Source organism: Suricata suricatta, chromosome 15, assembly GCF_006229205.1.
Source record: "Suricata suricatta isolate VVHF042 chromosome 15, meerkat_22Aug2017_6uvM2_HiC, whole genome shotgun sequence".
NCBI classification, from domain to species: domain Eukaryota; kingdom Metazoa; phylum Chordata; class Mammalia; order Carnivora; family Herpestidae; genus Suricata; species Suricata suricatta.
The window spans coordinates 52,356,551-52,368,437 of record NC_043714.1 but is presented as its reverse complement, the minus strand read 5'-3'; the positions used below and the strand labels follow the sequence as shown (position 1 = coordinate 52,368,437).

The following is an 11,887-nucleotide window of genomic DNA, read 5'->3' as shown; positions in this document are numbered from 1 at the left end:
TCTAAGGCTGTTATTACTCTAATAACAAAATGAGAGAAGCCAATACAAAAAAGAAAATTCCATATGAATATTGCTCATGAATTTCTATGTAAAATTAATTTTAAAATGTTATTAGCAAATTAAATCCTTCAAGGTATAAATATAATTTATTTGCAATGACAAGACAAATTATATACAGGTATGCAAAGACAATTCAACATTAGAAAATCAATGAATGTAACCAACCACAACTGGCTAATGAAGATGATTATATTGACTGACTGAAAATAGCATTTAACAAAACGCAACAAACAAAATTCTCAAAGAACTAAAAATAAAGGGCAATCTTATTAACTTGACATAGAGCATCTACAAAGAATCTATTGTTGAATGGTTAAAGGTTAATACTTTCTCCCTAAAATCTCCCTGAGGTCCAAAAGAAAAAAAAAAGATTCTCTTTTTAAGGAAGGATGTTTACTTTTATCCAACATCCTGGAAGTTCAAATCAATATACTGAAATAAGAAAAATAAATAAAAGGTATGCATATTGGAAACAAAGAATACTACTATATTTATTTATAAACAACATGATTTTCTGCATTGAAAATCCCCAAAATATAAAAAAAAATATTTCCTAGACTAATAAGTGAGCTAAACAGTGATATAAGATACAAGATCAACATAAAAAAAAAACAAAATTTCTAAATACTAACAATCAACATGTGAAAACCAACATTTAAAACACAGTATCATTTACATTTATCACTACATATAATGAAATACATAGGTATAAAAAAAAGCAAACAAAAGCTACAAGTGAAAAATATATTAGGAACACTTACCTGGGTCTCTCAGTTTGTTGGGTGTCCTACTCTTGATTTCAGCTCAGTTCATGATCCCTGAGTTGAGACTGAACTCTGCATTGGACTCTACACTAAGCACATAGTCTGCTTAGGATTCTTTCTCTCTGCTGACCCTTCTCCTGCTTGTGCCTTGTCTCTAAAATAAAAAAAGAGACAAAAAAGAAAAATATATTCTAAAAATTGCAAAATGTCAATGAAAAAATTTAAAAAAGACCTAAATAATTAGGGATACATCCCATATTCATGATTTAGAAGATTCAACATAGTTAAGGTAAATTATTTTCAAGTTGATTTTATAAATTTATTGTAATTTCTATCAAATTCCAAACAAGTTTTTTTAAATAAACATAGATGAGTTAAACTATAATTTATATTGAAAGGCACAGTTACCAGAGTAGCTAAAACAAGTTTGAAGAAAAAAAAAAGTGGGGAGATATTATTGTTCCTAGTTATAATGCTTTTTATATAGCTACAGAATTTAATAGACTTAATTGACAGAAAGATGAATACATGGATTAATGGGATAGGATAAAAATTCAGAAAAGACCTAAAAAATTATCCCCAACTATTCTGACAAAGAGGTAAACTCAGTTTAAAAAAATTTGGATAGTCAAATAATCTTTGCAACTAATGGTTCTGGAGCATGAATAAAAAACCAACTGTACGACCAATCAAGGCTTAAATTAAACACTATGATACTTGTTGAAGTATAGTTGTCTATAAATGTGTGGAATTATTTCTGAGGTGTCTTTTATGTTCCTTTGGTTGATATGTCTGTGTTATGCCTGTTTAAATTACTGTTGATTTTTTTATTGATTTTAAAATAAGGAAGTATGCTGCCTCTAGTTTTGTTCTTATTCAAATTGCTTCCAATTCTTTAAATCCATGTACATGGGACATTTTCCCATTTACCTCACACGATACACAAAAATCAACTCAAAGTATTAAAGACTTAGAAATAAGACCCTGAACTCTAAATCCACCAGAAGAAAACACAGGAAAAAAGCTTCTTGAGGTGGTTGTGGCAACAGTTTTTTTGGATATGACATCAAAAGAACAAGCAACAAAAGCAAATACAAAGTTAGATTGCATCAAACTAAAAGACTTCTGCACACCAAAAGAAACAACAGAGTAAAACGGCAACCTGTTGAATGGGAGAAAATATGTACAAGCCACATATCTGACATGGAGTTAATTTCCAGAATGTGTAATGAACTCATACAATGCAATAGTAAGAAAACAAATCGGTCAATGTGGACAAAGGACTTTTAATTTCTCCAAAGAAGACATACGAATGGCCAACAAGTACATGAAACATGCTCAATATTACCAGTCATCAGGGAATGGAAATTAAGTCACAATGCGCTATTATCTCACACTTCTTAGGTTAACTATTATGAAAAAATAAAAGGATATCTTAGAAATTTGTGGATAAATTGAAATTCTTCTATGTTATTAGTAGAAATGTAAAATGATGTAGCTCTTTTGGAAAACGATATCTAGGTTCCTCAAAAAATTAAAACTAGAATTACTATATGATCCAGCATAGTCCGTTTTGGGTATATATCCAAAATAATTGAAATCCAGATTTCAAAGACATATCTGCATTCCCATGTTCAATGCACCAATATTTAAAATATGGATGTGGAAACCAAATAAATATCCAAGAGATAAACAGATAAAGAAAATGTGATATATATAATCAGAAAATGTCATATATATATGTGAATAGCATATATATATATATGAATAGTTTTCAACATTTAAAAAGAAAAATCCTGCTCTTTGTGATAACATGGATAAACCTGGATGACATTATTTAAGTAAGATAAGTTAGTCATAGGACAGATACTACTATATGAGGCATCTTTAATAGTCAAATGTACAGAAATATACAATAGAATGGCAGTCACCATGTAGTGGAGGACATGAAAAGGGGAATATGGGAAGTTGTTCAATGGGTGTACACCTGTGGATATACAAGACAAGGAGGCTCTAGAGATCTGCTGTCACAAAGTGCCTATAGTTGACAATATATGACGGCATATTTAAAAATGTATTAAGAGGGTAGATCTCATGTTAAGTGTTCTCATCACAAAAGATGAAAGAAAGAAAGAACGAAAGAAAGGAGGAAGGAAAAAAGGACAAAGAACAGAAAAAAGTAACAACAACCAATGGGTACAAGGAAACTTTTGAAGGTGACAGGTATGTTTACTTCCTGGATTGTGGTGATGGTAATATGAAAATGTAAACTCACCAAACCATATGCATTAATTACATATATTTATTTATATACCAATATACCTCAAGGAAGATGAAAAGAGCCAATAAAAGATACCTCAATGGAGAGACTATATGGATAGAACACATAAAAAGATGTTCAACATAATTAGTCATTTGGCAAAATAAAACCACAATAAGATGTCCCCACCCACAACACTCTTCTTAAAAACTGAATAAAATTAAAAATCTAGTTTCTCAGTGCCACTACTCTCATTGAAATAGCCACATGTGGCCAGTGGCCACTATACTGCATAGCACAGATTTAGGGTATTTCCAATCTAATTTAGAACATTTAGCATAACACATCTCTCCTGGCCATGCCCCACATAAAATTTACTTATCAAAATGAGATTATGCCCCTCACTGTTGATATCCAACAACAATATCCAGAGGCTAATCACACACAAACATATGGGCGATAGTAGAATGAATCTGTAACCAATTTATTTGGCCCAAGTCGGAATGCAAGGCAGAAAAAAACGCAAGCTTCTTTGACAATAGTATTCGTACCACTTAGACTTGCACCAAACTATACAAACTTACTTTCATAAAAACACAGAAAATATAGGCAGCAAGAGGGAGCCTGACAGATGTGTAAGGAAGTCAAATGGCTTCCTATTAAAAGCTTCCCTCAACTCTGGATAATATTTCCTGTACTTGTGTTTGACTCAAGATTCCAATAGATTTTTATTTAGCAATAAAACTCCCAAGTATTTTACATTAAAAACAAACTAGTTTCAACCTCCCAACACCACAAAGCAGTTTTCCTAAAAGTCTTCCTGGTATTAACCACCCTAGGATCAATAGGTTTTGAGGCCATAAGAAAAGCATATGTGTGGGGCACCACAAAACAAAGGAAATACAGACAGCCATGTCCAAGGAATTATCCACAGGAATATACAAAACAAAATGGAGTTAAGGTTGTCATATAAATGGGCCAAAGATGGTACATATTTATTGGCCACTCTGTTGATTACTTCCTAGCAAGCTAGGAACATTAGCTTAATGGCTGCTGGCACAAAACTCAAATTTTTAAACATCCAATTACTTGAATTACAGCTCAAATCAGCAACGTTTTAGCCATATAGAGCCTACTTGCTTTCCATAACATGTGAAAATTCATTCAATATCCAACAGTCATGGAAAGAAAATAAAATGTGTAACTATAAAAGACCACACACTGCTGCTGTTCTTTGGAGCTCTGCAATCACATTCCCCATCTTGCTGCTAAGTGACACCGTCTAGACATTTTTAGTCCCCTCTCCACATTCCCTCTCTCCTGGGAGTTCCCTTGCCATTTCTACTTTAGACTATGGTCCTGCACTGCTGCTTCTGGAAGGTTTCTTGGTGTGAATTAATCTCTTAGACAATCCTTTCTAAGTGACCACCCAACAAAGATTATTGTGCAATACTGCCCTCTCATGGTCACTGTTTTTGATCAGCTCTGAGATCCTCATACTTATCACATTCACTTGCAGCTTTCATCCACCCTTCATGTTTGCAACATGGACACAATCTCTATATTCCTGTAGTTTTCTAAGTAGTAGACTACTTTTTCTTGTTTCTTCCTAGCTGCTAGTTTGGTGGGAGGGAAAAAACTTGTTATTTAATCAAAACATCAAATAATATTTAACCAACATATTAAGTAATAAAAACAAGGGCATACCAGTAAAAATGAATTTACAAAATTTCAGGTGTCTGTAGAATACTCATAGTGGTAGTATCACATATTAGTTATTTATGTGTCATAAGGAAATCAGAATAGTAGCATAAGATTTATGTAAAAATGTATGATTCCAATGGAAGTCAGTCATATATAAAGAATAGTCTTTTTCTTCAGCAGTCATTGATAGTTAGCATTTTAAACAATGTGATTCTCAGTGGGCCCAAGGGCAGTCACATTCTTTTCTAAGAAAGACTACAGGGGTGTCAGAGTTTCAAGATAGCATTATTAGAATAAAACCTTATACTCATATCAAGCATATCAGAAAATCACTGTTGTATAACAGCTTGAAAGCTCTGGGTTTTGTTAAGTAGATAGCATCACAGCTTGTCAGAATCATCAACCACCAACTGGGATTGTGCTATAAGAGTTCAAAGAAGCACTGTTACCTTTCCAGTGGAAGGGATTAATATTTAAATAGTAGTTTTCACTCTCTTTTGTATTTCTCTGAATTGAGTTCCTTGATTGTTTTACTCTAGGCAAAACCATTCATAAGCTTACTGTGAATTTACGCATTGTATTCCTTTCCCAAATGCTTGCCTTTATAAAATAGTTCCCATTTAAATAATCTTTCAGTTTATTTGTGGCCAAAGGACAATGAATAGTTATTCTATCCAAAAGTTTAAAAAATTAATTAAATGGTAACAAAGAAATGTCTCCTATCTCCTCCAGTTTTGCCATCCGGAGCCTCGACACTAGGTAATAGGTGTTAGACAAACTGACAAAACTTATTTAATAAGTTACACATGTCATCCTGCAATTAAATCTAAAATTATGAAAAATATATCTCAATTTATATTAATAACCATTGCTTTTATTCAGCAATGTATTCTGTCCAAATATTCAATTAAAGCTCATAATTTAAATGATACATTTCATTTATTTTGATCACTACATTTACTATTTAAAAACTGTTCAAATATGATAACTTGAAGAACAAAAACTGTAACATTTATCTTAAGTGAAAATGCCTACTTTAACCCAGGATTTATAATGTTTAGTTTTAAAACTTGTATCTAGTGTTTGACTTGGGTGGTACTGTGGGTGCCTGTCTACAGCCCTGAGGCCGTAACAATTCAGGTTTTCTGGATCACTTCCAGCTGCCACTGTCTCTACCTCTGCCTGAGGGCTTTCTCCAGGGAAGGCTACTGTGTGCAATCAGAGCTGTGCGTTCTGACTGGAAGAAGTTCTCAAATAAGTTTATACCAACTTCCTGTCTCATGTATGGAATAACGAATGTGTGTTCTACACTCTTTCTCATAGTGCTAGCTGGTTTGGTAACACGACATACTGGTTTCTTTCTGTTCCAATTTCAATTTTCCGCTGCCCTACTGGTCTTTCCCTACCTTCTAAATAAACTACTTCTTGATTCTTAACCTCAGTGTTGTTTAAAACATTCATCAATTAGCCTTTTGGTAGTCTTGCCAATAAATTTTCAACTTCTGTTTGTATATTTCCCAAGATAAATGAAGTTCTTTATTTTTATAATAAGAATGCAGAATAGCTTCCCCACTGTCTTATTTTTTTTTTAGGTTTCTTTATTTATTTTGAGAGAGGAAGTGTGCATGTGAGCAGGGGAGAGGCAGAGAGGGAAAGAGAGAATGCCAGGCAGGCACCACACTGTCAGTGCTCCCAGGCAGGGCTCAAACTCATGAACCATGAGATCATGACCTGAGCAGAAGTCGGCCTCTTAACCTACTGAGTCATCCAGACACTTCTTTTTAAATATCACATTTCCCTCCAGATTTTATTGCTCTGCTCATCTTCAATAAACACTTTGAAAAAGTTTATTATCACCTGGGTGCCCCTACTATCCTTCGGTACAGGGCCAGAAGGCATCTCACTCAAATTTCTGCCTTTCTTGGCATCCTAGAGGCAGTGGGATGGATAATCCCAGGACAGAGAAAGAGGGATGCCTTAGCCCATGATTCACACCAATCTAGAGGATTAGAAACATGAGGGCAGGAGGTGTGTTGAAAAACAAAGTGCCCATGAGACAGCTCCTCCTCCCAACCTACAGGCAGGCTCCCATGGATGGGTCCAGGTATGAGCCCTTCAAGGCTCACCATGGCCAAAGGGGGGGGGGGGGGGGGGGGAAGTAACCTTTGAGGAAACACCATCAATGAAAACTTCTTGATAACATTTCTTATAAAGTATCACCAACTAACACCTTATTTACTCTTCAACTCACTCCAATCCAGCAAAAAAGCTCTAACTCTTCCAGATTATCAACTGTGTTCTTGTCGAAGTAACTGTATTTTTAGATCCAATGAGCAATATCTTTGCCTGCATCAAGTTCAGCAGAATTTGGTACTACTGAACACACCTTGCTTCTTATGAACCTTTGTACTTCTATGGCTCTAAAACATTTAACAACTTTCTCTCTTTTAGTAACAAACTATAGAAATGATTCCTGAAAGTGTAGTCTTTCCTCTTTTTCTAATACATGCTTTACAGGAGCCATGGATGTCTCTTTAAGTTTTATTCTTTCTTTTATTTGTAAATGGAAAAACAATTTACAAGGACTCTCAATACAAATACTTATGTATCTATGTAACTTCCTCTATGTATCTCTGACAATATACATAAAAAAATAAACCTCTTTGTTTGTTTATAGAACTTTATTTGATCCCTTTATTTAAAGCATTCAATATCTTCTCAATCTCATCATGAAATTCTGGAGCAGGTCACCGTCATCTTAAGCCTGAATAATATATTTTCAACTGGTATCTGATTCTGTGCTTGCTCTCTCTCCTTAATCTATTCTTCATATTGGAACCAGAATGACTTCTTCCTTTTTTATTTTTTTTTCCCTGACATAAGCCCCATATTTTAAGAATATGATTTAAATTCATTCTTGTAGCCTAAAAGTCCAATGAAATCTGACTGTGCACTAGATGTTACCTGTTATTTCCTAACAGTCTTCCTTTTCTGTGTAAGCTTCCTTTTCTGGGTAACCTAATTTCAGGTTATTTCAATCAAAGAAAAAAATAAATTCTGTGTTTATAATTTTATAGACTATGTGAGGCATTCTGATCTGATGGGGGGGGTGGCTACCAAATGTAGGTCATCCTAATAGGGTGGGGCTGGCTGTGTCGCCAGCAAAAGAATTCACCCAAGGCAGAACAAAAGAGATAGAAGTTTATTTAATACACTGCAAGGGAGTGGCAGTAAGAACAGCAAAGGAGAGACTCTAGGGCAGAATGAAGGAGTATGGGCACATGTGGGATTTCCCCTTTTTGGTAATCTTAGAACCATGCCTGCTTGTATTTGGTCATTAGGGCCTCTGGCTTTTTCGAGGTGGGTTGCTTAATGAGCCTGTTTGCATTCAGCAAAGTTTTCATGCTCAATCCTGTTGCTTAAAAGTGGCTTCTAAATACTAGTGTACAGTTCCTGATGGGCGAGAACTTCCATTTAATTAGGCCTCAACGGGAACTAAATCTTCCACATTATGATTGATAATTTTTTCTGCCAACTGCCTGTGTTTATTTCAAATTGTTTCTCTTCCACTATACCTTATCCTTCCAGTATGCATGGCTAAAGTCCACCTGTTTTTCAAGGTTGTAAATATATCCCCAAAATAAATGAGGGATATTCCTAAAAGACATTTGCATTCAAGAATGGTTAAGAATCACCATTATACTTAACTGTATACTGAAGAGACTGGTATGTGTCTACACCTACATCTATATCTATGTCCTGATAAATCCAAACCAAATGTATCACCAACTAAACATCCATTCACTGGATACCTGAACCGTTTCTTATACTTTGAATGCTAATCTTACTGCTTTTTCTCTTTGCTTGTGAGTAACTTGCCCTGATAGTCAGAAGCATCCACATTGATGGTAAGAAAAAATGATTTTTAATATGGGAATTGAAGGAACAGAATTTAGTTAATATTCAGTTTTTGGATACATAGCATTTGAAAAAGGAAAAGGAACGTCTGAGAGAAATGCTACTAGAAGTTAGAAATCTAACAAATGAGATTGGGAGAGAAAGTGAGAGAGAGAAGGAGAGAAAGGAACTACCTAAAGTCTTCAGAAGGTTTTTACTGAAAAAAATGGAAATCAATAAACATTCACTCCTGAATTTTGGGTATGGGTCTTCAGGACACAGTTATATGCACATAGTTATGTGTCCCCTGAGGGACAAAGACAATGAATGAAAAGCAATAAATATCCATAGAATAAATGAATAGATGAGTGACTGGGTACTATTTGTCTCCTTCAAAGTCCTGTACCTTTATGTTAGGAAATAATTAAAACATAAGTTTTAGAATATGCTCACCATATCTTTGAATCACTGCTCTGTTGTTTACTAATCTCTTTTATTTTCACTTGGGATGAATAGAAAATAAATAACAAGCAATAAATTTATCTAATATAAATAATCACATTAAACGTAAATGATCTAAGTCTAATTAAAAATAGAGATTATAAGATTTTATAAAATTGCAAGACCAAAAAGAAACAAAATTAAATATAAAGTCATAAATGGGTTAAAAGTAAAAGAATGAAAACAGATAGTAAAGTTAGGGATTTTAATGCTCCCTTCTTAATAACTGATAAATCAGTAAGGCCAAAACCAATAACAATATAGATAAATAATATCAACTAACTTTACCTAATAGTAAATAGTCAGAATAGTTTACCCAATAACAAAAGAATTACATTTTTTCAAGTTTACAAAAAAAAAAATACCATATTCTGGGTTAAAAACTAACTGAATAAATTTAAAGAATTTAAGTCATGGAAAGTATGTTCTGACTAAAATGGAGTTTTATTAGAAATCAAAGACAGAAAAAAATCCTGGAAAATTCCCACGGAATATGAAATAAAGTAACAACTTTAAAAATGCATGAATCAGAGAAGGTATTAAAAATTAAGTTAGAGAATATTTTTATTGAATGAAAATGAAGATGGCATTAAGAAAGTAGAAAGCAGTTTTTTAGTTAGTGAAAATAAAAATACAAATATAAAAATTTTATATACTGCCACTAAGGAATGATATATCAGTAAATTTATAGTAGTATATGCCAATACTAGGGAAGAAAAGATACATAATAATCAACTTACAACATAATAATCAGAATGGAATAAGAAGATTTAACCTAAAGTAAAAAGAGGAAAGTCAATGATAAGGATGAGATTTAAAAAAATCACTAAAATAGGAAACATAAAGACAGTAGTGAAAATCAGTTATAACAAAATCTGGTTCTTAAATAAAATCAATACAATTGAAAACCCAATGGCCAAGGTGATGATGAAAAAAGATAGATGACAAAAATTATAAATATAATTTATATCACTACAGATTCAATCTATATTTGTCAGAAGCATAATGTGGTAGCCAGTTCAAGTTGCTATAACAAAAGATGATGGACAGGTGCCTTTTAAACAACAGAGATTTATTCCTTGCAGTTCTAGAGGCTAAGAAGTCCAAGATAAAGTGCCAGCAGATTCATTGTCTGCTAACTGCTGCTTCTTGGTTCATAAACATTTTTTTTTCTTTTTTCTTTCCTCTGTGTCCACAAGGTTGAAGTGGCAAGGAAACCCTTGGGTTTAAAAAGGGCACTAATCTTTTATAAGGGAAAAGCCCTTATGACTGATGGGCCCACCTTCCAAATCCATCACACTGGGGATTAGGTTTTAACATCTGATGTTGAAGGGACACAGGTAGTCGGCCTATAGGAAAGAATAAGGAATCATATGCTGCATGTCAGTAATTCTAAAGAATGTGAAATAGACAAATGCTCCTATAACTAAATTACCAGTTACTCAAGAAGATATATAAATATAAGCAGCCTCCTATCTATTAAACAAATTAAATTTATACTTATAAGTCTTCCTGCAAAGTCTAGCCTCATAGGCTTCACTGATTAATCCTATCAAACATCAAACAACCTAGCAGAAAGTGTTTCCAAAAATTGAAAAGGAGGGAATACATTCTAACTTATTCTATGAACTCAGTGTTACCTTATAGCCAAAATCATTATAAGAAAAGAAAACTAAAGATTGTTATTCCCTATAATAAGGAAAAATTATACATGTAAAATTTTATAAATGTAAAAATTTTAAATAAAATTTTTTCAAATCAAATTCAGCTATAAATAAAATGCATAATGACCAATTGAGGTTTATTTCACTAATGTATGGTTGCTTTACCTTAAAAAAATCAATGTAATCTATAGTAATAGCAACACTTAAGGGAAAATAAATATGATAATCTTAAATGATAGAACAAAAAACAACAACAAATGATATCTTAAATGATAGAACAAAAAAAACCCCACATTTGATCAATTCCAACATCCATTACTGATAAAAACAGAATATTTTAGGTATAGAAGGAATTTTCTTAAACTGAAGAAGAGCATTTATGAAACCCTTCAGCTAACATCAATTCAAGCAGCAAAAGAATAAATATATGCACCCTATGATCAAGAATAAACATGTATATTCATTGTCTATGCTTCTATCCAACAATGCACCGGAAGTTCTGGTGGATCCAATATGGTAAGTAAAGAAAGGGCAACAAGATATCCAGAATGGAAAGGAATCTGAAAACCATCTTTATTCACAGATGACATGAATAATTGCATCAGTGGTTTTCCACTAGTGGTGATATTGCCACCAGGAGATATTTGGCAATATCTGGAGATATTTTAAATTATCAAAACTAGTGTGGTACTACACCTTGTGTAGAGGCCAAGGATGCTGTTAAACATGCTGCAGTGCACCAGACAGCCCAAAATGCCAATAGTATTGCTGTTGACAAATTCTGTTCTGGCAGAAAATATAGTGAGGTCTACAATAAAGCTAGTTAAAACTTAACCACTTAATAGTGAGTTTAGGTAGATTTGTATGATACAATATCAATATACACACACCAACTGTATTTATATATAAGACCAGTGGACAACTGGAAATTGAAATTTTAAGTCAACACTTAGGAGAGCATCAAAATATATAAAATACTTAGAGATAAATATGACAAAAGAAATAGAATACCTATGTAACTGAAACTACAAATATTA

The 11,887-nt window shown here is 33.2% G+C and overlaps 1 pseudogene; it reads right to left on the bottom strand.

The window, feature by feature from the left end:
• Window positions 1–7,188: 7,188 nt before the first annotated feature.
• On the bottom strand, window positions 7,189–7,277 carry LOC115279589 (annotated as a pseudogene).
• Window positions 7,278–11,887: the final 4,610 nt, after the last annotated feature.